We start from the raw sequence: 26,577 nt of genomic DNA, 5'->3' as shown, positions 1-26,577 counted from the left end.
GGACCAAAGACTATCCTGGAAGCACAGCTCAGCTCTGGATTTGGGTCAAGCCAGGCACAAGCTCATCTCCAGTAGTGTGGGCTGAGCTGGTCCTGTGTTCAGCATGGAACAGGTTCCTGGCAGAAGCTGCATGGAGCACATTAGGTCTTGCAGGGATTTACAAACAGGATTCAACTTGGCCTTTGTGAACAGACCTATTCATCCAATGTGGCTTCTCAGGCAAGCCAGGCTCGGGCTGTGCTTCAGATTTAGACAAAATAGAAGGGAAGAAATTTGTTCAGACAAAACAGAAGAGAGTACTAGCTTCTTCCAAAAAAACTCAAGGTGGACCCAAATTTCTGAAGAAAATGTAGAACTCCCTTTTCCTCCCCTCTCCTCTCTCCCAGCCTCCTAAACCTCTGGCACCTACCCACTTCAGCTGGAACAGAATGACTCTTCTCCAGTTTCCAGCCTCTCCTCAAGTAGGAAGTATAGAAAATCTCACAGGAAAGCCTTTTCTTATGAGCTTTCCAGGCAGATTTTTCTGAATAAAGAGAGTCTTACACATTTCAGCTATTTATTAAGTCTTCTATCCCCAGCTTGAATATAAGTCTTGTGACACAACATGTGATTACAGGGTGACATTCTGCTAAACCCTACAAGCTCTTCAGTAAACTTTGTAGGATTGTAGGAAATATAGTGACAGTGTGGAGTCTTCAGTTCTCTTTTTTCAAGAGAAATCTCCATTTACAGCAGCATGCCAGGTAATTCCAGCACTTACATATCAGAGTGCAAAAGGGTGACCTGATGAAATGGGGCAGCTCAGCAATAAACATTAATTTGCAATATTTTCCTCACTTTGGGGCAGTTGTGCATGTTCTGCAAAGGCACAGAGGAGGGTCCCCCACCTCAGGATCCTGCTGTTACTCAGCATCTTCTTCCTCTGTCTCTGAAATGGGGAAAGCCTGCTCAAAGAAATTTCCAGCTTCCTCCTCTGCTGGAAATGAAAGCACAGGAGATGAAAGGGAAGGAATCCCTGCTGCTTTTCCAGGTCATGCTTTTCTCCCCCTCATTTGGGTCTGGGCTACCTTGCTCACACTATGAGACCTCCCCTAGCAGGGATGAGACTCATCCACCTCCACCAGTTGGGTCCACAGCATGTACAGCCATTGATAAAGGGATGAACAAAGCAACTTAACCACTTAAATCTTGCTCTGGGTGGACACAGGGGGAAAGACAGGAATGGCTGAGGGGGGAAAGGAGCCCCCCAGGTCACAGCACATTTCATGCCACCAACACACAGCCCTGAGGTAAATCTTGTGCAGGAGGGAAGTCAACAGTGATTATTTACTCACTTGCTGAAGTGGTAATTTGTGCTGTATTATGAAAAGTTTTAGGTTTCCTGATGTATAGGAGGCAAAAAGCCCCCAAATTAGGATGCTTGGGTTGGCACCTTCAATGGAGGGAAGGTGCCTGGTGTTTAGCTTCACTTTCTTTGATGGGGCCGCAGCACTTAACCGTGCTTAATCCTTTTTAATGAACACTTTGCTGATGCAAATCAGCCCACAGATGTCTATTTAAAGGAAAACAGTGAAAAATCTGTTGGGAGACTGTCTCTGTAAGATAGACTTGGTCAAGCTAAAGAGTGCCACATAAAGGTGAGTGAAAAATAACTGCAAGTTAAAAATGCGCTTCATGGAAGATGGGTCAGAGGAGAATGTTTTCCAAAGTGGTGAATTTCTCATTTCATAGTTATGAAAAGAAAAATAATCCAATTCTACTCTTGTCTCCAGAAATAGTTCAGAACAGAGAAATAGAATCACTGTTTTCAAACAGGACTTTCCTGTCCTTTAAAACTATTTTCTTTCGAAAGGCAGGAAAGAGCACAAAGTAACAGTGGCTGTTTTGCCAGTTGGAAAGCATTTAGAAAGTGTGAGAATGTGAAGGGGGGAGAAAAATCACATCTTTAAGCTTTGTCACTGTTTCTCAGCTGGAAAAATATTGGAAAGCAGAAAAAATGTTTCTTTTTTCATACATCCTTAATTCGGGGAATGGTTCCATAGGAAAGGCATTGTCTCCCAGGAAAGATATTCCACTGTGAAAAATCAAAATTTTTCCAGCACTCTCTAACCACAAGCCTTGTTTTCATTTCTACCCACTGACTGATAAACAGGACATTTGTCAGGCTGGATATTCACTCCTCCAATGTGGCCAGGTAGGTCCTTCTGAGCATTATCATTTTCCTTTTTTTTTTTTTTTTTTTGATAAGTGGATTTTTAAAAAGAGCTCTAAATGTGCACTCACATACAAACAGGAGGTGGACAATTCTTTCTTATGGCCCTGCTCATTTAGGAAATCAAACATTTTCAAGAGCAGGATAATGAGGAGCACATAGGAATTTACAGCTTGAGTCATTACTCAGTGACTTTTCAAGTTCAGTTTGCCATCTCCAATTATTCTTATTTTACTGCTTTTAATACTTTGAACGGTTTTTGGAGGGCTTAATCAATCAAAAGTGTCACATTGCATAAAAATTTGACTTCCTTGAACTGGTGACCTTCCCCCCACATCATCCAGCTTTGCTTGATTACCCTTCCCACCCTTACTGGTAGTTATTTTAATCACACAACATTTGGGGTAGTCAGGACAGTCGAGTGATCCAAATGCACCCTTTTGCCCAAGCCATCATTTGCAAATCATTGCACAAGGTGCCTGCTTTCCCCCTTACTCTACCAGAGGCCATTGCTTAAAAGATCCAGTTCCTGTAAAAACAATCCCAGGTCAGCACTCAGAGAGTGATGGAAGGCCCATTTCAGTCGTGTGGTTTTTGGCACGGAACCACGGCGAGTGCATAATCTGTATAAATGTTAGCTTTCTAAACAAACAGAACCTCTGGCTGCACAAAGGCACACAATAAGGTTGAAACTTGTTTCTTTCATTAAGCAACCTTTCAAAACTGGGGCTTGTTTAGTTCTAGACACCCGTCAATCCTGACAGATCCCAATAAACAACAGCAGCTACAGCAACGGAGCCAACTGAGCTGCCCTGCACACTTTGCTTTGTTTCCTTTCCTCAAGTATGGAAGTATTTTGTCCACTATCCAAACACAGAGATGTTGGAGTGGGAATGGGAAAGTTTTTGGGGCTTGTACCACGCTGTGGTGGGTGTCAGTGGAGTGGTGCCACCAAGCAGTCCCGTGGGCAAGGTTTGAATTCCATCCACACCCTTGGGGGATGTGGGTGATGTGAACTTCCCACTCTGGATCTGTGAGGGTTATATGGGAAAAGTCAGCTGCTGGCAGTAGTCATCCCTCAGTAGCCTGTCCAGACATAAACCATTTCCAAGCTGCAATACTCTAAGCAAAAATTTTTTTGCTTGGTGCTGCTATTGCAATTTCACCATGGTGTCACTGATGTATACAAGAATTTGGGGTTTTTTTTCAGTCTAAAAAGGACAGCAGGAGAGATCTGTTTATGTGCTTAAAATAGCCTGGAAAGTAAATAGGAAAAAAATAATTTGATCCATCTCAAGCAATTATATATTTAAAAAAAAAAAAGTTCTCTAAATATTTTAGTGCACTGAATTATTTTTGAAAAAGATGGAAAAGTAGTGTTTTGTGTACACTGTGCTAAAAATGCCTTAAAATCCATCATTCCCCAGCCATCTGTTTAGGAAGGCAAAGCTCTGCAGATGAAAAGACACAGAGGTAGACAGCAGTTGTCCACATTAAAATGCTGCTTGTCTGTGGGCTCTGTTCCACCTCTTCCCACTGTCCTCTGGATGCTCATAGGTGCATCTGGCCTTGCACCAGGCAGGCCAACATTTATGGGACAAACTTTTGCATTTTATTTTCTACAATCTAAGTCAGCATTAATTATATCCTTTCACTGGACAATATGCAATGTGCTACCTTTCTGGGAAAACCAGAAGATGGAAAATAAGCACATGTTTTATCTGAGAATGCACAGCTCACATGACAGATAATGCAGGGATTACAGAAGATGTGATTTCTGTGCACTGACAATACAGACGTGCTGTTTCTGGAGGAGGAGGAATTTTGGGTTTAATGTAGGTGGGGTTTAAGTCACTCAGCAGCTTGTCTGAGGCAAAAGTACAATACATGGCTTTTCCTTACAAAAAAGAAGGCACTAAGATGATTTACTGCTTGTCACACAGCACTGAAACAACACATGGTTACACAGGTCATTTTAAAATGAGTTTTTTCTTTGGCTGCTCTGCACACTGGTGGAGTGCAGTGTGTATTCAAGAGTGTATATTCATTTTATTCTCAGTGACTAAAGGCATCAGATTAAAAAATTAAAAAAAAAAACCAAACCACTCCCAAAAACCCAATCACAAACCAAAGTAGAATTAACCCACCTAGCTCACTCAGAAACCCTTGCAAATGGCTACAGTAAATTTCCCAACACTTGAGCATGATTGACATGTGGGAGTCATGTTCTGGCACAAATATATCCTGATGAAGTTATCCCTTCAGTGGTCACAGAAGGTCATCCTTTATGTCTTTGCTCCTTTGTAAATAAGGTCTTAGGTAGTTCCCCTCCCACTTTCATGTCTACACACGATTTCCTAGTTTATTGACAATTTGGTGGCTTCCATTGTGTGGTGGCTTTTTTTCCTTGTTGACTGCCACCTCAGCTTTGCCAAAGTGTCTCTTGATTTGCAACTTTGAAAGGAGCTCTGGGGCTGGGGCAGTGTGACCCATCACCTCTCCTTGTCACACCCAAGATGTGCAGAAAGGAAGGGATCAGGATTAGCAGATCCAGCCTGGTGCTCTGCTCCCATTCAGAGCTGAGACAGCAAATCTGTGGTGTGCACTATTCACTGATTTTAGCACCTCCAAGCCCAAAATCCCCTCTCAGTGCTCTCTGGCAGAAGCAGCACTCAAAGAGCTCGTACGTCTCACCCAACAAAGAGGACAGAAGAGCTGCACAGTCCTCCCTTTCCTATGAAACAGTTTTGCCTGCTTCCAGAGGTAGATAAATGGAACACAGGGTTCCCACAAAGTGCCTTAAGCCTGCTAAGAAAAGTAAAACAAAGCACAGTGAGCTACACCTTTGCTGAGCAGCTAAGACAGCAGATTTGAGCTTTTTATAGCTCAAGTCTTTCATTCACCTGGCAAACAAGTGAACTGTATATTAATTAAAGTGATGTATTAATTAAATATTAAATTAAAATATATTAATTAAAGGGGATAATATATTAATTAAAATCCCTGAAAACTGTATTGAGTGTATTTTTAGTGGCCACCTGATCTTGGTCTAAATTAGGCTTCTGAATATCCTACTGTCTTGATAGTGTGTCTTGACTCTTCCTCGTTTTTGAAAAGAAATCTTCTGAAATGCCAAAAATCTCTAAAGGCATTTCTGACATTTCAGAAGATATGCTGGGGCTCTTGTCAGCATGGAAAACTGCATGAATATCATCAGTAAAACAGGATGAAACATAATTTTCTCTGAATTATGTCATATTTTCCATTTTTTGAAGTACAAAAGATATGTAGATGAAAACACTCGATTCTATAGATGACTTGAAAGTTCAGAATTGCCCTGGAGACCTTTGTGTCAGCCAAAGCAGATGATGCAATAAAATTACACATACAAATACTTTAACAGGTTGTTCCTAAAACTAGAATTGTGTTTATTGGAAACTCCCTACCTTTGGCAATTCTCATCAGTTGCTATAATAAATACTCTGTTTTCTGCAGAGCATAAGAGAAGCTCTGAAAGTGTTTGTGAGCTTTTTGCATTGTCTTCCAACAACCCCCAAACCAAACAGTGCTCATAAATCCATCCTTTATCCTTGTTTAGTTATTAAATGTTTCTGTTGGATCTGCTTCCGAGACGTTTGAACTTTTCAGCTGGCGCTTCAGCAATTTGTGACAGGTCATAAGTGATCTTTATCCACTTTGTTAAGGGGTTTCAACAACCTCTAAACTCTCATGATCTGTAGGCATTACAACTCTCTGAAATCCCCCCAAATCTGACTTAAAACAGCTGAACTTTTCTTATGCAACACATTAGCACTTTCTGACCTTTTGGATGCCTTGGCTCTGCCTTGATCTTGTTTAGAAACTGGATTCTATATAGAGAATATGTCTTGATGCTTTTTATCTATGGACCTTACAGACAAACATGTAGGACATACAGAACCATTGCTTACAATATGGAATATAATCAAAATATATGCACATACAGTGGAAGGGGGCAATTGTGGAATAAAAACAGCAGGACAAGTGGCCAAGCACACTGATGAAACTAAAATTTAAAATTGATTTGAAATATATTCTTTCATTTTCTTGGGCTCTGTAAATATCTTTGTAGATATTTACAACAACCTGTGAAACTACACTTTAAAATTGATTTGAAATACCCTCTTTCACTTTCTTGGGATTTTTGCAGGTCACTTTGATATTTACAGCAATTTGAAAGAGGAGCTGTGTGTTTTTTTCAGGTTAAAATCTCCGTTTGTCTATAATGTTTTCCTTGGTGCCATTACTCCTCCCTGACAGGTGAGGGGAGGTTTTGACACTGTTAATATAACACAGGGTGTTAATCTTATAATCGCCCTGTCAGCACTTCGTGTCAGGGTGTTAATGGCCACCTTTCAGCCACTCAGGATTGCCTGCCAATAAAAACACTGCCGGCTCCCATCCAACCAGCAGTTACTCTGCCCTTTCCCCAAAGAACTAAAAATTTCACTAGCCATGTGGCTCTAAAAGATGCTCCTCTCTGTTTATTTCCTCTTCCTTCCCTGCACCCGTTGGTGCACAAAGCAGCTCTGACACTGAGGCCTTTTAATGCACTTTGCAGGCTTCATGTTATTTTAAAATAGGCCTCTTTTTTTTTAAGTTTTAAATAAACATAACACCTTGGACAGGATGAAATGAGATTTTTTTTAGCAGTGAGAAGCACAATAATTTGCCACAGCACATTGCTATTTCAATGTAATCCAAAGACAAAAGCTGTATTTCTGTATTTTCTCAGTGGTTGCAACAAGTCCATATTTTTCTCTCTGCACAGGAGAGGGGCTTTTCCAGCTTCCTGGCAGAAAGAGTTGCACAATTCCAGATGACTTACTTTATATGCCTAGAGGAGCTTTATTACACAAAGGGAGACAAAGAGAGGAAGAGGGAGAGAGCACACACTAAGAATAATAAACAAAGAAGAATAAACATTCCTGCAGTTATCCGTAGGGATTCCAGATGCTGCTCTATCCTTCTGCAGGGCCTGCCTGCCTCCCCACACCTTCATGAATATTAAATACAGGTCAATATTCAGCGAGGTGTGGGGAGACCAGAGCTGTGATGAAACCCCACAGTGCAGCCAGATTGCTGCTCTCACTATCTGGTGTTTGGATTTTTACTCAATTTCCTATAGGTTTCCTTTAATCAATGTGACGTGGCTGGTTCCAGCATCATGTGCTGTCCATCTGGATTTTATACTCCTTGCATTTTCCTGGCTGAAAAGAAACAGACTTACTACCCAGCTCATTAGAAACCAGTCCCCAAAAAGTAATAGTTTGTTCCTAGATAAATAAGTAGTTTCTCATGTGGGACTGAGATTTTAATGCAGACCAAAAAAAAAAAAAAAAAAAAAAAAAAAAAAAAAAAAAAAAAAAAAAAAAAAAAAAAAAAAAAAAACCAAAAAGGAGCAAAGCATAAACAATCACCAATTTCCATGTCATATCCAGCCAAAGATGCAGTCAAAATTATTTCTGTATTAAAAAATCAGGATTTACTGGTTTTGCTTGCTGTATTTTATAGTAAGCACAAATACTGGAATTCCTATTATCCTGGATGCACAAAGATGTTCATTATACCATTACAGAAAAAAATGTGGGGTTTTTTTTCCAGTCTTTCCATAGCAGTTCATGTGCTTTGCAACAGCAAAATGAATGTGAAAGGGCAGACACACAGAACTGAAGATAGCCCTTATTTTGTTGTGGTCAGGCATTAACATAGAAAACACATATAATTTTTGCAAAGATGATATTGAATTCGATGATTTAGAATTGGATTCTAATCATAAGGGGGTGTAAGAGGATCTATCATTGACTCCCAGAAAAGCCCAATCAGCCAAGCAGCCTCCACCTCATCCAAGCCACCCCAGCCATTGCCAATCTTTTTTATGACTTATTTAACATTTGGTTATTAATGCAGCATATCCTGTCTTGGTTCTGCAAAGTTACTCATTGCTGGAATTCCAAATATTTGTGGAATTGCAGCTAAATCAAAGGAAAGGTTTAAGTAGCACTTGATTATGTATTATATACTTCAAAATACGTGCACTACCTGGGGGATATAGAAAGTATTTGAAAGAGGAGCTCTGTCTCTAATTAAACTGACTGGTTTATGCCATACTTTTTATTTTACCTCTTACCAGGGACTTAAAAATACCTGTCCTTGGCAGAAGGGAGCAATGTCACCATCTGCAACAAGACCACTGGGTCAGCAGTTTGGGTGGTGGACAGAGGTTCAAACCTGCACACGGATGGAATGATGTGTGTGAGCAATGTGAGTGAGGGGAAAGAAGGGGAAAGAACAGCCCTTCCACCTGCAAATCCCAGAGGATCCTAAACTGGTCACTGCCTGCCAGGCAATTTCACATCCCAGTCATTAGCTGTGCAGCAATTTCAGAGTTTCATGTGTTGGTCAGGCTGAGTGGGTCACTGTAGTTCAAAACAAAGAGGTCCAAGATTCCTGTCCAAACAGCTGTGCTTCATATTTGAATTTTAGCCTTGAGCACTGCAAAAAACCTCAGGCCCTGTGCTCCCTGAGGAAGTCTTGCATAAGTTTTGTTCTCTCTTGGTGGAGCATAGAGAAATTAGAAGTCCAGACTTCAGCTGACCTTGGAATATTGAGAGTAGATGGTCGAGTCCCTCTTATATATCTCTGCATGTTTATCTCCTGTGAACAGTAATTGGACAAACATCTGCAGAGTGAGGAGCAGCTACAACCCTAAAGAGAGCAAATTAGGAGAAGCCAAGAACAATTAAACTTGGTTAGATTTTAGAATTTTGCCAATAGCTGTTCCAGAATTGCTTTGTAGGTTAAGCAAACCTCTCCATCTGCAGTGGGATTTCATCTTCCCAGCAGAACGTAGCTATTTACCAACTCTTCGGTGCTTTAGCTTCAAAAACCAAAGAGCTTCAAGAACTCTTGCACAAAAAGGAAGCAGCTGCTTGCAGAGCTGAGACAGGATGGTAAAGGAGGCCTCTTGAGAGTGCTGTGACAGGCACAGTGCTTACAGACTGCTGAGATGTGAGAAGGAGAGAATGCTCTTCAATTTTGTGATTGCTGCTTCCTGGTGGGAAAGTGGTTTTGGAAGAGTGGGAAATTCATATGAGCTTGATTTGGTTATTGACAGCCTGGGTGGTGCCAACATCAATGTGCCCCCTTGCATTTCATTGCTGGTGCACAGAGAATACCTCTTGGGAAGAGACAAGTTCATTCTTCTTGGTTTTAAAACCTTGGCTATTCCTCAACTTTTGACTCGGAGTTATTTTGGGTTATTTTTTTTTGGAGATACTAAGATTCTGTCTGTAAAATTTGGACTGAGACCACTGAAACAATTTTCCCAAACTACCACGGGGTAGAGCAGTCACCTGGTCTTACTTTTCAGTTGCCACCAGCCTGCCTTTGAGCACCCTGCTAAAATGGAGGGCTCAAGCCTTCAGCATCAGCTGAGATTCAGCCACAAAATGATTAATAGAATGCACAGTCAATTCCCTCATGACTCTACAAAAACTGTAGGCAGACCTTCAGCAGCCCATCAATAATATTTTGAACCATTCAGGCTGCTCAGATTCCCAAAAGAGACTGTCAGATCAGTGTGAGAAACACAGGGGTCAGAGTGGAATATGGGCACTTGACTGAATTACTGCTGTGAGTCCTGTGACCTGCAGGAGTCTGTTCCATGCAGGGCTTTCCAGGAAGGCAGGAGAAAGCTGTCTTCTGTTTCTCTGACAGAAAGGTGCTTATAAAGAGGAAGATATCCAACCCAATGAAAAACTACAGCAATAAAAAAACAAAGGGAATACTGGCTGTTTCTTAGAGACTGCATGGCTGGTCACACACTTCCAATCTGTATGAAAGCTGCCCCATTTACATATGAGCTTAACACAGAAAAAGAGCCACTGTGAGACCTCAATAAAGCCAGTCAAGTTCCTGCTTTATCTACAGTGGTGTGGCAGAAAATACGAGCAGGTTTAATGAGTATGTATTGTCTCTCTGGGAAAATGGAGATCCTAACTACTGTTATATTTGGAAAAGACACTGCAAATGCTTCTTAGTCACATAAATTTCCCCAATTTTATCAGGTTATCTACTCCAGACCTTAAGTGGAAATGCTGATCACAGGTAGTTCTATTTCTGTATGTAGGCAGCCACAGGAAGCAAATCAAAGAGCAAGCACCAGATGTGTGGCCTCCATATTTCAGGCAGGTGCTGGCTGACATTGCTTGTGACACAGCCTCCCTCTGGTAGAAAACATGTATAAAAGTAAATTATTTGATTGCAAAAAACCTTTTGGAGATGATTTAAAACAAAGCCAGCATCCAGGGTGATGAAACTCCTCAAAGGAACAGCAGCTCAGTGGGTATAAACACACAGTCACACACAGTCAGATAGACACACACAGTCCTTGGTGCAGTTCCTAAAGGATTTTAAAATTCATTTGTTTCTTTAAGAGAATATTATCCTTTGAGATGCTACAACTTGGAGAAGGTGGAACTATTTCCAGCTTTGTCAAGCTCTGTAATAATGGAAAAATCAGTCATTGCCTCTTCTTCCCACTCTTCTTCCCACTCTTCTTTCTGACATGCTGGCACTCTTCTGTTGTATTGCTTTGGTCATGCTTATGAAACAAATATTAACAAGGTAATACTCGTCATTTTTCAGCCATTTGGAATCATTTCTGCTGTTTGGTTTCCCCACACAAACACTTTGTTATGTGGAACTGATCATTTTAAGTCATGTTGAAGCTTGAGGCTCGTTGAATGCATGGTTGTGATGCTGTTAATTCCAACATTAATAAATGTCTGTACATGTAGGGAAACAGAAATGTATTTATTTATCCACTGTCAATGAGAACAGAACCTAACTCACCTGAATTTTTGTGAATTCTCATATTTAATTCATTCAATTACATGATCACAAAGCTTTTAAAAATTATTCACTCTCTTCTGGCTATGGCATTCACCATCTGTTATTCCTCTAAGACTGGCTTTTATATGCTGAATAAACAACCTTCTGTTTTTGTTATTCATATGCCATATTACAAAAAAATCTATAAACACAAGGCTTCTCACTAATTATTAAATTGCCACCATTTATTATATGGAAATATTTATTTCATTTATTCCAACAACTTTTTTTCCCTCTAAATACAAGATAGCCCAATACCTTTGAACAGTAGGTGTCTGGACTGATAAGTAATAGATTAAACTTCCTTTTGGTAGAACAGGAAGAATAGCTTTAAATTATTTAAAGTGCCAGCATTTCAGAGAAATGGATTTTCCCATTATGAGCTTGCTCAGTGTCTCAAAAAACATCACAAGGAATTTTGACCAGAACAACTACATTATTTAAATAATAAAACAGAACTCGCACAGAATGCAATATCACAGCAGTTTCTAGAACACCCTTTCAAAGTCATTGATGGGTCCTGAATTGTATCAGTGATAAACAGGTATTTTAAAGGAGTCCAAAACTTTACCCAGTGCAGAGAATCTGGTCAGTGTGGAGAAAAAAGTGACCATGGAAAAACTGAATGCCTCTGCAGAGAAATAGATTCCTGCCTGGTTTCCCTAAATCTTTACGAATAAGACCTGTTTCCAAATGCAGCTGAACTGAGATCACAGACCTGCTTTTACTCTGTGTGACTAACAGAGGGGAAGCTCACTCAGCATTGGAAAAATAATGATGGTCCTGTAATTGTGAAGCATATAAAAACTGGCCTGTGCAGAGCAGCAGTTTCAGACTGACCAGCAGCATGTGCACACTGGCACTTTCCTTTTCTGTTTACCATAACTACATAAATATTCACTAAGTGTTTATTTGGAAGATTTCAGCTGGCACTTCCTGTACACCCTAACATTTCATCAGCTTCAGGGAGTGCATTATGGGATGCCAGCTCAAGCCTAAGGTCTTGAATCATGCATTGCATATTTCTTGCTATCTGAATGAAAGCCTGCTAGCACACTTCCCGATCCAACACCAGGCCTCTGGTGAATATTTATGTTGGAAGCCAAAATCTAAAAAGACGAGGCTGCTTTGGAAATTCTGGTCTTAGTGACACAACAATTCATCACTTCTGTGCAGTTTTGGAGCTCTCATAACAAACATCACACAATGAGGTTTGAATCAAAGCAAGTAGCCAAAGTCAGTGGCGGTGTTTTCCTTCCTACAGTTTCTGCCAGTGTTAGAGGAGGATGTTTATTGCAAACTTTTACAAATTAGATGTTAACATAAACCCAAGCTAAGTCCTCATCTGGAACAATCTCTTGTGCTACTAACATGAAGTTGTCTAAAAATACAGCTGGGAAAAGGGTATGACTTGAAATTAAAATAGAGTCATTACGAGGGTAGTTTGGGTTGCTATGTCTTCAACACACAACTGAGAAATCTGTGATTGCTGAGCAGATTTGTTTCTGGCTATTCTTTAATGTGTTTATATTTTCTGAAACAGCCCTTGGAAATACTTCTTGGACTGCATAGAGGATTTAGTTTATTAATACTGCTTCTTTCTTGGTAGGAGATGGATAAGGCCATTATGATTCCATCATTTTATAACACTTACAAATTACATGCCCACAAAAGTGCCTCTAGTACCAGAGAAACAGAAGACCAGTCCCACCCTCTGGAATAACTTCCATATTTATTCTTGTTTGAAAGTCTTCCTGCAGCATCTTTTCTGACCTTTCAGTTACCCTAAGGAAAGCCATGAGCATGTGAATGCAAAACATAATATATCCCTGACAATTTCCATGCTCTGTCTGTCTTCACAGCTAAGACACTGAAGAAATTTTAAAAATTAAAGCAAAGAAATTAACATTTATTGAAGGGAATAGGTGATAGAACTGTGTCAAACAGAACACTGCAGGAGAATAAAGCCTGCCAGTAAATTTAACTCTTTCTAGAGTTTTACTGCTTGTTGTAATTAATAATATCTTTAGTTAGAACACCATTTGGATATCATTAAAATGAATGCAAACTATCCTGGCCTATCCTTAAGGATCTTTTTTAGACACATTCTTTTTGTCACTCAGCTCACTAATGCACTGTTTTTATCACAGAGTATCACATTGCATACATTAAACAGCTTAGCAATGTCCAATGTCCTGTTGAGGTGAAAATAAAATTGCACAGATCCATCACTACTCTGAAAATGACTCGAAACAAATGCTTGAGAAGTGTATCTTCACTTAGCAAAGACTTACCAGGCAGTGTCTTCTCAACAGCCTGTCTCTAAGTTCATGCTGTGAACCTGAACCTTCTGGAACCCAAGGCATTCTCAGATGGAGCTTTGCCCTCACTTGGGTACTTGGGTTGCAACATCTCTACGTTTTTATGGCTGTGGAGCAACAAGAGGGAGGAGAGAGGGACTCAGACTGAAACAAAGTCTGCCCCTGAATAATTTAAAGCAGTAATTTAAATTAATCTATTTTGTCACTGAAACAGGCTACAAGCATTCACCAGGGAATGAGAACACCTTCTCAAGTTGCCCCTCTAGCTCCACTAATGGATATCCAACTGCATGTTCATCAAGGCTCTTCCAGTACTGGCTAATTACCTCTTCCAGAGCCAAGAACTTGGGCTGTTGAGTTCTTTTCATATCACTTCTCTAGAAGTTCTAATTCATCTTAAATTAATTTCATCCTTAATGCAGCCAAATAACTAAATGACTTCCTTTCACAGACTTGCCAAATGATCTCCCAAAGCACACAAATACTCTCTGAATTATAGATAAGGCCACTTAGCAAACAGTACATTTCAGCACAATAGAAATGCATAACCAAAGGATCATTTTCGTTATTGAACACACCAGTTGTGATTAAAAAATTGTATCTTCATAGAATAGTTTTGAAGATAGTGACAAATGACCAAAACAAAATGTTGACAAAAGATGATATTTTCCCCCCTGTTTACATGGAGAAAGGAATTTGAGTAGAGAATTTTTTGCCTCTTCCTCTGTAGAATAACACCAGGAAATCTGTGTGGCAGGATCTTTGTGATCTTTTTCAGTTTGTTTCCTCCATAAATATTTCCTCCCATAGAAGGTAAGTGGGAGAAAGAACAAGTTGGAATAACTCCCTCAAGCATCCTCTGAGCAGAAGTGCTACTTGTTTTTAGGGGTTGATTTTCTTGGGTTTTTTTTACTTTTTAAGTTCAATGCATAAGTGAGAAGACCAAGCAGAATTACTGAGCAGTCTGTGCCCTCAGGGAAACAGAGATCTGCATGACCTACTCAGTGACTTCCAGGCTTTGTCAGTAGGACTGAAAAGTCATGGTTCCATGATCATTGTCTTAAAAATATTAAACTGGATAAAGTGAAGATTTACTTACAAAAATAAGACCTGGAACAGCAGAAGTATTTGCTTTTGTTTTGTCTTATATAGTGAGACATTTTGCATGGTGTACATGAAGAAATATTATACTTATAGGTCTCTGGCTGGATATTCTGTCTCCATTTATATGTGGCTGTGTTTGAATACTTATTGCACTGATTTACTGGATTGCTACAGAAATCCTGGCAGGCTCTCAGTTACCAACACTTCTCAGGTCCACACTCAGGTGAATATAGGCCTGAGATTTTCTTTAGCCACTTTAGAGATGTTTAATTCACAGCAGAGAAACCTAAATAGAGTGGAATGCCTCACTCTCAGGGATACAGCTGACATCTTGCTGGTTTTCCCTGGAAGAGTTCAGCCTGCTGCTCTCCACTGACATTACTCTGAGCTGATTTAGCTCTTCCTCTCCATTCATTAAGGAAGAGATGTGCCTAATCTTGGAGCAAAAACCCCTGCTAGCTGGCAGGGTGCCTGTAAGTGAGGGGTGGTGCTAGCCAGAAATGTGCTCTCTGCAGATTTAGCCCTGCACTACCTCCATATAGAGCTGATCTCCTCCAACATTACCTGATCCAATTGTAGTTAATTAAAATTGGCTTTCATTTAACATTCCTTAAGGTCATTTTAAGCTAAGAGAATGCAGGTACAAATAACAATCAACCCTATTCAGGAAAGAGCTATTATCCACACCCAACATGTTTTCTTCTTTCTGTGCAGTAAATATTCTACATTTTTACTTATGTGTCTTTGTTTTGTCACTCTAGCAAAAGTATACTATTGTTATTTTGATATTCTTGTGTACAAAATATTACTTTAAGAGATCAGATATTACTTGTTATATAGGAAAAAATTCAAAATTTTATTTGAAAATGGCTGTATTTGAAGTGGCTTAAAGTCCAGAATATGTTTTAGATATGCAAATGTTTTATGCTTGACTTCATCATTTCCAGCTGAAAGAAGCACTGCCATTGTCTGAAGGTTCAATACAATCACTGCCACACTTAAATTTCTCTAATAACTTGGAAAATTCTGTGCATCAGTATCAAATCTGTATTCTAATTGCCTTTCACATGATACACTTGAAAATTATTTTAACTTGTGAATTGCTTGCATTTTTCTGGCAAGACCTGAGCTGATCTCAAAATTCCTAGACTCTGATAATGTAATCAGGTGTATCCATCACAATCTTATCCATTTAAATTAAGAAATGGCAAATGTGATGGCCATTTAAATGATAAAGGAAATTAGTTTAACAGTTTTCTTTGGAGCTGATCTTTCTTTTAATAAAAGCTCTTTTGAGGGTGCAAAGACATTCAGTAAGGTCCCTTGAAACAGGAAGTAAAAGCCCAAGCTCTAAATATTCACCCCTTTTACTTCTCTTCATGTAAGACAAAATAGGCCAGCATGATGCTCTGCTTCTGTCTGACAAGCACTCTGATGGCAGAATCAGCTTCTGGAAGCCAAATACCTTCTTGAGCTATTTCTTGGCACGTTTGTCTGATCAGTAATTACATACCTGCTGATAACAGGAGGAAATGTTTTGCTGTGTCTGAAGATAGCTGAGGTCTCAAATTCTTACAGTTTCCATAATCATCTCCTTCCTGTACTTGACTCCATTCCATTCCAAACTGAGGTTTTTAGCAATGAAAGGACATGTCAGCTTCTGGAAAAATGCCACCTGACCGTGTGTGGCACGATCTCATGAATGGAACAGAATGATGGGTATTTGGTCAGTCATTGAACCATTGATTGTGCAATGCAAAATTTGAGATTTTCAGCTCTTTGTGATTCCTCAGAAACAACCCAGCTAAAAAGCAGCCCAACATAAAAACTTCTTCCCAGACTGTGTTTCTAGTTTTTAAAAAATGATAGTAATTCAGACCATTCGGGATTTTTCCACTACATTAAAGACAGGATATAATATCCAGTCCAATATTTAGTACAGATAACTCTGAGTATTTTATGTTCTTTTTCCTGCTCTTTTCCTAGAATGTAATAAAAGTTTGGGGCCATTGCTTAGTGTGTAATTTAGACTCCTAAAGAAGTGCTTGTTTTCCATAAATACCAACCCTCTGAAGTCTTAGTGTACTCCTGAGCATCAGCTTTCTCTCTCAGCTCCTCTGTGTCTCTCTTCTCCAGGAATGTAACTTTTCAAGCATTTGTGTTTTCATATCCTCACTTTAATCTTCTGTGCTTTGGTTGTAAAAGCACAACAACATTGCCATTTTCACCAAACACTTTGGGAGTCACAGGCAAAGAAAATGTGAGTGGAAAGGATGAATCCCCAGCTGGTGATCTTTTCTTTCTGCTTTCTGGCAAGAAATCCTTTTACTCAAGCTGAGCAAGTGGCTGCTTACCCAACAGGGTCCAGAGCAGGCTTCTTAAAAACACTACTATTTGCCAAATGTGTCAAAAACAATTTTATGTTCCTATAATTTCCGCTTGATTTTTTTTTCTAGATGGCCTACCAAAAAAATCCCTGAACTATCAAATAAAAAACCACAAACTAACCTCTTTCCTTCTGTTTTGGGGCTGAGGGGCAGAGATTTCAGGGATTTTTTTTCAGCATTGGAAAGAAGGCAAGCAGGTTGGCCCTTAAGAAGGCTGGTGTTAAGGGTTGGATTCCAGAAGCAGCCAGTACTGGCCTAATGTATTTGTGTGTGTAAAACAATTATTTATTGAATTATGGCCAAAAAAAAAAAAAATCAAGGTCTTTTCTGGAAATCTCTGGGTTTTTATTCATATGCTATTACTTTTTTTCTTTCAGCCATGAGGGACATGACCTGGTCCCCTTAGCCCCCCCAACACATTCCTCTTATGGAGGCAGCAGACCCTCAGGTGAGTTTAACAGAGTGGTTTTCTGGCCACAAAATACAGGTCTTCATCCTTAGATGACTCCTCAGCACAGTTAGGTTCCTGTATTTCTGATATTGTTGATAAATAGGATGGACACAGGTCCACCCTGCACACACCTGGCCTTTGGGAGAGGTGGCACAGCTTTAAACTGTCAGGTTCTTTGGTCAGAGGGTAAAGTTGATGTAAATATCTACCTGTTTTCTCATCTGTGCTACATGACATTAGCCAGCAGCAAAAAAGATGTAGCCTTTCATTTCTAAGGGTCTGCCATGGATAGCACTGCAGTCAGCAGCTATGGGGTAAAACTGACTGGCTGGAATAACACCAGAGTGTCACTACAATAAAATATTGTCTCACTCCCACTGTATCCTCATCCCTCCTTCCTCTCCAAGCCATGCTTACAAATAACAAAGGGGTGGGATTTCAGAGAAAAGAATAACACTTGCATTTCCAGAGCAGAGAGAGGAAGATCTTTAAAGTGTAGTAGAAAAAATGTGTTGAATGTTGACCTCGGTGAACAATCTAGAAATTCAGCAAGGGATGTGACCTGCAGCTGCTGCCAAAGTGTATCAAGAAAAGGTTTACAATCTGCTGAGGTGCATCTGTTATGCAAAATACAGAATTTATGTAAATACTGAAATGCAATACTAAGCCAGGCATTTATTAAAACTTAAGGACAGCTTGAAAGTTTAAAAGTTTCCATTCTGAACTTTGGAAACCGTTCTTATGAAGATCTACCCCAGATGTCAGTTTATCTCAAGAGTATCCATAAAACTGCAGAGTGTGAGCACAATTTCTGATCAAAATTATCAATTTGTTTTGGATAGTGGCATCCTTGGAGGAAAGAGAATTTAATTAAATCCTATACAACATTTCTATTCACAAACTTGCCCAAGCAAAACAAGCCATAAATCAATTTGTGTTTATTTATTAACTCTAACAAGATGGGTGGTAAACACACTTTAAAAAAAAAAACCAACAAACTTGCAAGCCAAAACATTATATCTAGAGATGAATGAAATTTCTTGCTGAATACAAAATTGACTGAAAAAATGAAATCTTGGACTTACTAAAACCCTTTGCAAACTCCAGTCAGCTTCAGTGAGTATCTTTGTTCCCAAAATGGTTGAGTGAACTTTACTTATTTACACTTTGCTTTGAAGTGTAAATAAGTAAATAAATAAAAGTTTTAATTTCTTAAATCAGCATTACTTTTTTGAAAGAGAATTTCAATTTTTAAAAGGAGAGATCTCTTGAAGCCAAAATGGAAATGCAGTCCTCCTGAGCACATTAGGACAAAACAAAGCATTTCACGTTCCCTGAAGGAAAACATCCTTATCCCTGCTGCTCCAGCTCTGCTGAACTCTCCAGGAGCACTCATAACATCAGATATATCATTAAACAAACAGTGCAATTATTCAAAAACTTCCACACACAGATGTGTTTTCTCCTTTACTTACAATTTCTGGCTCCTAAACACGTAGGGATGTAGTCTTGACTCTCGGTGAACTTTGGAAAAGAAATCCATTCCATGTAAAAATCCATTTAGTGTAAATCATCCTAGTCAATCTCATGGATGCAATATGGAGATGTTTTATGATTGTTTTTTATGATTCAATTCATTATCATAAGCTGGAAAAAATGAAATTTGCACACCAGCTGGGTCAGTGCTTTGAACATCTGGATGACAATAAACAGAAAATTAAATCCCTAAGAACTTTTATCTAGGTAGAATATAAAGGCAATCTATCTTGACCTGCAATAAACAGCCCATTTTATTTCCCATTTTCCATTTTATTTCCTATTTGACAATCACTTTAGAAATTTCAGCTGCCAATGTCCCTGCAATTATTAAGCACACCCTAATAAAAAATGTAATTCTGGGAAGAATATGTGATAATAATATTTAATAATTTCCTTTGGTTCTTGTTTTAAGTGCACACAGGTCCCCATGTTAAGCATGGACCACTTGACAAACTTCCATCATTATATCACAATGCACTTTGGAAAACTGCCAGGCAGTGATGCATTTAGGACCACAGAATTAAAAATTCAATTAATTCAGAAAATGTGACTGCAGAATAAATCTTCTGTGTGTGACATTAGAGCAAATAGACTTTAGATTCCAGTTGCTCACATCCAAAAGTCCATGCACATCTCTTTTGGAGATAGATGCTTTTTAGTCCTTCCGATTTCTAAACGTACACATGTATAGAAAGGAATTTAAAAATGCAAAGAATGTTTTCAAATTCTGAATTAGATGAGGGGAAGATGTTAATATTTAGTTGGGATATAATTTCAATGGTTTCTTAAGCAGGTAAATCTCATTAGGAAAATTGTAATTGTTAACAGGTGAAGTAAATTTAGAAAATATAGAAACTAGCTTGATTTTTATTGAAGACAAAGAGGGAATGCTATTATTTTATCCTGCAAGCATGATCTGCATCTGTGAAAATGACTCTTTCTAAGTCAAAGCCCTTTAGTTAGTGTTTTATGCTGGAAGATGATCACATGTCATCATAAGCATGGCCAAAATTTCAAGGTTCTATTTAAATAAAGTTTATAACCAAATAATTCTCAAAAAACATCTACATGTTAACACTGGACTAGTAAGAGGAAATGCATATTTTTCCATTAAAAACAGTCCTTGAACCCAACACTGTGCAACATATCAAGCAATGTAATTATGCTGGAGAGAACAGACTGATAAGAAAATAAGGAGTGATGAGATTTTTGATTGAGACAGAATATGGAATGAATATTATACTGCATTGTACATGACAATGGAAATATTAAAAAAAAAGGAAAAAATCTAGTCCTGCTACAGTCAATAATATAAGACAAATAAAAATGCTTTGGAAAGCCTTCAGCTGCAGAAAAATAACATATCTCCGTGGGAATTGCATGAATGTCCTATTTTTTATATTCATAGATAAGACAAATTATTTCTTAGGAGACAGAGGAAGGAAAAGCATTTATATATTTATGACAGAGACAGAGTATAAAATAGAGCTCCAGAGTACTGAGGCAGGGTAAGACACCTGAAAATGAACCACCACAAAGAGATGTTCAGAGCATTCCAAGCTTCAACGTTATGTTGAAACCAAAAAGATAAGAGAGCAGTTTTGTATTGACTCAATGGGAACTCAGAAGTCACTCTTCCAATGTTAAATCCAGGGCAAATTCCCAGACATCTGGAGTGTGAGGGTCACTTGTGCATAGCTGAATGCTAAAATAGAGCCCAGGGCCACCTCCTGGCAGCTCATGGAAGGGATGCCACGTCAATGTGGGAGCAATGTGCATGAGAATTCTGACAGGAGCCCTGGGTTTGAGGGTCACAGGTCTGTCACAGGAAGCGAGCTGAGAACCAGGCACATCACATCAGGAAATGCAAGGGGCTGGGCTTTAACCCACAAGTAAGAAATACCAAAGGTATAAGGTGACCAAAGCAGGTACTGGTGAGGTCTCTGAGACATGAGTAGTCTGTCATCATCTTCACTAAGTGCTGTTTCCATGAACATCCCAGAACAGGCTCCTTCAGAAGACCCTGCCTGCAGTTTTCTGTCGCCAGTGCCTCCCAAGCGGGAAGGCTGCGGATGCGGATCCGACTCTCCCCACGTGCACGTGAGCAGCCAGCTGGGTGAGTGAGGGGTCTGCTCAGACATGTCACAGAGCTGCACATATTTTTTTCAAAGTCTACAGCAGGCTTTGACAACCCAGGCCTTCACACAGAGTGGTTTAGTGAGGCTCCTTGCCCCCTCCTTCTCCATGCCCCCAGCCCTACATGAAAGCAAAGGCAACATTCGGAACTAAGCTGGCTAAAAACGATTTGGTTCATTGCTACACTTCAAGAATATGTAAAAAACCCCATGCTGCTGCCTTGTGACACAACACAGCACGTCCCAGAGGTTGCTTTTAATGTATTTACTCTTCCAGAGCACCAGGACTTTTAGTAAACGGGCAACATATGATGCAGTTCTGGTCTCATCACAACGTGTTTAACATCTGGGAGAGCTGCCACTTGTGAAGCCAACCAGTGCTCTGCTGACAGACAAAGTGAGCATTATACTGAAATGCCATTCCTCAGCTGTTTGCAGAATTAATTTCCCTGTAGAATTTTCTAATTAGTTGGCTCTTTCCAGTGTGCTCCCCACAGAGGAAGCAGAAAGGAAGCAAAAGGCTAGCACCTGCTCCCAGAGCTCTGGCTGGGAAAAAAAAAAAATAAATAAATTTAAGGATGACATATACAGTAAGTATTTAGGCACTAGAAAGCCTTCTATCCATGCAGCTGTGGGGATGAAGTAACTCTGTTTGAAAGCTTAATGGAGATTCTTCTGTGGGGAAGAATTTCCAGTGGCTCACATTCCAGACAGTTAACCACATTACCAAAGGGAAGAAAAAGGGATTTGTTCAAGCATTAAAAACTGTCTTAAAAAAAATACAAAAAAAAAAAATCCCCCCCAGTCTGTAGAAAAACCGACAGATGAATCCCAGACCTGAGGATGATTCTGCAGTAGCTTGCTCCATTACCTATGGGTTATTTTCAATCATACTTTTTTTTCTATGATTTTGAATTAAAAGCTACTCATATATTGGAATGCAGTGTATGATATTATCTTAGAAGGAACAACTAAGACAAAAGAATTTGTTCCTAACAAGTGAGTCATTGGAACAAAAGAAATAATGTGGTTCTTGCTTTGAATTTACCTGCAGTGGGTCAAGGTAAGGAAGAAAACGTGAAAGGTATTTCATGAAAAATAAATATAAGGAAAAAATGGTCCAAGAAAGGTAATTTGCATTTTTGACTACTCAGCCACTTTGCCAAAACAATTTTTAAATACTGAATACAAAACGAGATGATGGTCAACTAAAGTTAAGGGGCATGAAGGAAAAAAGCTCCCTTATGGAAATTAGGATAAGCCATTAGCACTTCAATAAACAGTTTTCAGTGTGTTTCCACAGTGATTTTCCAAAATGGTAGACCTTGCAAAGAACTAAGGTTTTAAAATAAGATCACAGATAAAATCCATTTAAATTAATTGGGTGTGTGTTTGGATCAGCACAAAGTGTGATGCACGCCCAGAGATGAGCAAGTTACCCATTAGTAAAGCAGATGGTGTATTAAATGTACTATTTTGTCTAATTTTTGTATCATTCCAAAGTTCCTAAAAGCTTTTTTTCAATATATTCAACATATGTGCCTAAGTGCATGTATATATTTAGAACAGGGGTATTTGGGATTGAAAGACTTTTTAATCAATAATTTATTAATTTCACAGAATCAAGACACATGTTACATTTTCATAAACTCATAATTTTCCAGGACAATTTTAGATAAACAAATGCAACAGGGAGTGTAGGTAGGAGGAAAGGTTCTGCTAAAACCTTTCCAAAGGAAAAGAAGACATAGAGTTCCCTGCCTGAGACAAATGCCCAGACTTTGTTCCCCACTCAGAGACAATTTTGAAAAAGTAACAAAATAAAGAGTGGAATCATAAGGCAAGGCTATTCCTGCTTTTCCCTGGCAATGCTTGGCAACATTCTCTGCTGTTCTGGTTGTCTGTGGAAAATCCTTGTATGAATGAGTGGCATTCGTCCCTGTCATGTGAGGTGATGCTGACATGTCAATTCCAAATGGCTACAATTATTTCAAGTGGACTTTCCCCCAAAGCCTACATTGGAGAGGATAATTTCAAACTGCAGAAAACCCAAGTAAACAGCACTCATTTATTTTCCTCGGAAGTGGGGCAGCTAAATTCATCTGTGGCTTTGAAAATCTCCCATGATACTTTAGTCTGGCCCATTAACTGCACCTGTTCTCTTTTTCTTTCTCTTCTTTTTTGGGGTGGAACAGGGCCTGGGGGGAGGGAATTATTTCCCCTTCAATAGCAAGTGTCTGGCTTTTAAAGGATGCATAGGATATTTTATTTCATTACTGTCTAGGCATTTCAAATGAAATAATAATCCAAAACTCCTCATCCCATTATTTTCCCCCTTTGAAATGAAAAGTAAATAGTGGAAGGAAAAGCATGTCCTTGGAAAGACAAATGGGTGATAACTCACTGAGAAACATAATGTGAAAGAGTACATCTATTTTCCACAAATAATGAGCTAAATTAATCCATTTTATAGGTTTGTCTATATTACTCACTTTGACAAAAATGAAATTTTTCAAAAGGAAAACATATCACTGAAATAATTTTGATATATTTCTGAATTGAGGGCAGACTTTCTACAAATATGAGCATATATAAGCTGCTACAGGCAGCTTCTCTCCAAGAACTTAATAATAGAACTGATTTAAATTTAATTTACCCATGGCTCACTGAAACAGGCTTTATTTTTTTCCCTTAACAAATAAAGTGACAGTGAATATCAATTTGAGTGTAAACAAGACATATTGTTCTCAGGTTATTACAGGTCATAATATTTGACTTCAGCTAAATCTGAAGTCAAAAAAAGAGACTAAGAAAACCCTGGTTTGCTGGAGGAAATAACCTCTGCTTATTTCCCACACTCTGAAATTAAAAAAATATTAAAACTAAATATAGTTGAGTCAGTGACCTTTAAAAAGTCTGTTGGGGGATTTTATATTGGTTGTGTTCTGTTTTGCTTTTGATTAGTTTTGACTAGTTTATCTGCAAATCTAAAACACATGAAGAACCAAAGTCTGCAGAACGGAAAAGAGCGATTTTCTCTGGGAAGCCTCTAACCTGTTGTAAAGAAGAATTCTGCATTGTGGTGCAGCTGACTCAACCCTTATTTCTCTCAGCTACCAAGAAAAGCAGAAAAAATGACAAGGTCTGTACCTTTCCAAAAATTTAGAAAAACAATGGATAAATGGCTGAAGAGGAATGTTTGACTCAAACCTCAGAACACGGATTCAGGAACCACCTTTTAACTGGCTGCCATCTGAATGCCAGCACTGATTGGTGTCACCTGGTTTTTAGGGCACTGAAAGGCAGAAAATGTTGGTTTGCCTTTAGCTCTGACAAATATCTAACAGTGGTGAGTGTGGGATGAGAATCCATAAGTAGTTTACATGGTGTGATGGCAGCTGGGTGACATCTTTCAAAAATTTGGGATTACAGCTCCCTGTCCTTCTTCCCCATTCCCGCTCCCATTCTTCCTTGCTTGCTCCCTCTTTTGCCAGTCATCTGTCTCCCCACCCAGGTGGCTCACAGTGCTTTCCCTGACTGTGTTCATCTGGGCTGAGATTGCCAAGCAATCAGGGTGTGGCCAGATCCCAAATGCCAGTGCAGACTCACTGACCAGCCCTACTTCCAGCGCCAGGCACGGCAGCCCCGGAGAGGCTCGCAGGTTGCAACATGTGTATTAATATGGCTTTGCTTTCTCATATCCTTATCTCTAACAGCAAATCTGTGTAGCTCAGGATATGAACTGCAAATGAGAGATGAGGAACTGGTTGGTGCTTATCGGGAACGATGGAATTTGAGATCTGGAGATGAAGGGGGGTTGTTAGCTGTGTTTTTTTAATGAGAGGACTAGCTGATGTTTATCAGTTGACCCCTGTTTCAGGTAAAGGAGCAGTTGGCAGGGAGCTGTTCCTACTGATTAGATTGAGTGAGTTGGTATTCAGATTAACTTCTGATTTCCCTTGTATTATTTGTACAAGCTCTTTATTGCTCTGGATAATTCTCCCCTTCCTGGTTTAGGAAGTGGAACTGACATCCTCCTGGAGCACTGCTACCAGCTCACCAGATTTTATTATGTGAGACGACATGATGGTCATAGATTAACTCAACCTCTTACTATTTTTCTGTATTAAAATTAGACCTCTGTGACATTTGCTTTGTTCTAACCAAACAGGGATAATGCACAGCTTTATCCTAGGAAAGATTTATGGTGCTGAGACCGATCAGGATATTACTTTTAATCAACATTTCTGTGGCTAAGGCAACTGCTGTCTTCTTTCAGGATTGAATATTTGTGTAACCTGAGTGGCTTTCAATCCTTGCTTGTTCTGAGAGTTCTCAAAACTCTTCTGCTGTGGCTGGAAGGAATTATGATGTTCTTCCCTTCCCTCTCCCCTGCTAAGCTCATTGCAGTATTTTTGGGTTTCTTTCCTCTCTTGTAACCTGTTATTTGTCACTGCTTTGTCTTACTTCCCTGTCACAACAGATCCTTGAAGTGAATCTGCAGAGGAGCAGATTCATAAGCAGTTTTTCAAAAGTTCCCTTATTGAATTTACAAGCCTGACCCCAACAGACCTTGCAATCACAGGTGAGAGTGCAGGTAGAACAAGTAATAACTTCACACATATGTACGTGAGGATTTCCACTACACTAGCAAACACATTTTTATTGACATTTCCTTTTCCAACCTGGCTATCAAACCTCATGTTTCACATATCTGTAGAGAAAACCAGGTTTATTTTCCATGAATGAGCAGCATTATGGGGATTTTTTTATGTTATTCCATCTCCTACAGGCTTTTATCCAAACCAAGCAACTAAAATAAAACATGGCTTCCTTCCCTGAGATGGTTTCATAGCCCAGCTCTCCAACTTTCTCCCGTACCACAAACATGCAACACAATTGTGCAAGAGCCGAGGAAGGAATGGTGAGATCAGAGCCGTGACTGCAGACATCCTGACATGGGGATCTGGCAGTTTTTCAACACAAACACAATTAGAGGACTTACCCTTGCGTGAAGTATTTGCTTTCTTGATAGTCACCAGCCTTAACCTCTAGGAATGCTTACGAATCAGATAGCGTTCCTTGAGGAGGGCGAGCCTTTTCAAGCTCCTCTGTCCTGCTTTAGCCAACACAGATACAAAGAAGAAAGAAATTCCGCCGCGTCCTACAACTTCTCCCAGGGAAAGCCTTTAAGAGGCAGAGAAGAGTTGTGGTCTCAAAATCCCTGCCAAGGATTCGAGAGAACAGTATCATGCAGTGCTTGCTCCTCTTCCTATTATCAGCAGGAAAAAATAACACCACAAGAGACAAACTTTGAAATTCTCACCAAACATGAATCCTGAGTCCTGCTCCTTGGATTTGCATTGCAGTTGACTTGGCTGCCAGCGGTGATACCGCAGAGATTTGCATGCTTTGGAAGGCGCATATGTGTGCATCTGCACAGATATTTGTGAGCTGGATACAGAAAAAGGTTCATTAACTGAGAAAATGTAAC

At 39.4% G+C, this 26,577-nt stretch overlaps 1 long non-coding RNA gene across 1 annotated transcript; it reads right to left on the bottom strand.

Moving 5' to 3' along the window:
* Positions 1 to 16,095: 16,095 nt before the first annotated feature.
* Positions 16,096 to 26,326, bottom strand: LOC127059584 (uncharacterized). The gene is made up of 3 exons (XR_007777525.1): positions 26,089 to 26,326; positions 18,885 to 19,056; positions 16,096 to 16,266 (listed from the first exon to the last, which is right to left on the bottom strand). It is a non-coding gene; the product is annotated as an uncharacterized LOC127059584 (long non-coding RNA).
* Positions 26,327 to 26,577: the final 251 nt, after the last annotated feature.

Source organism: Serinus canaria, chromosome 4, assembly GCF_022539315.1.
Source record: "Serinus canaria isolate serCan28SL12 chromosome 4, serCan2020, whole genome shotgun sequence".
NCBI lineage: Eukaryota > Metazoa > Chordata > Aves > Passeriformes > Fringillidae > Serinus > Serinus canaria.
This window is presented reverse-complemented; position numbering and strand designations above follow the sequence as displayed.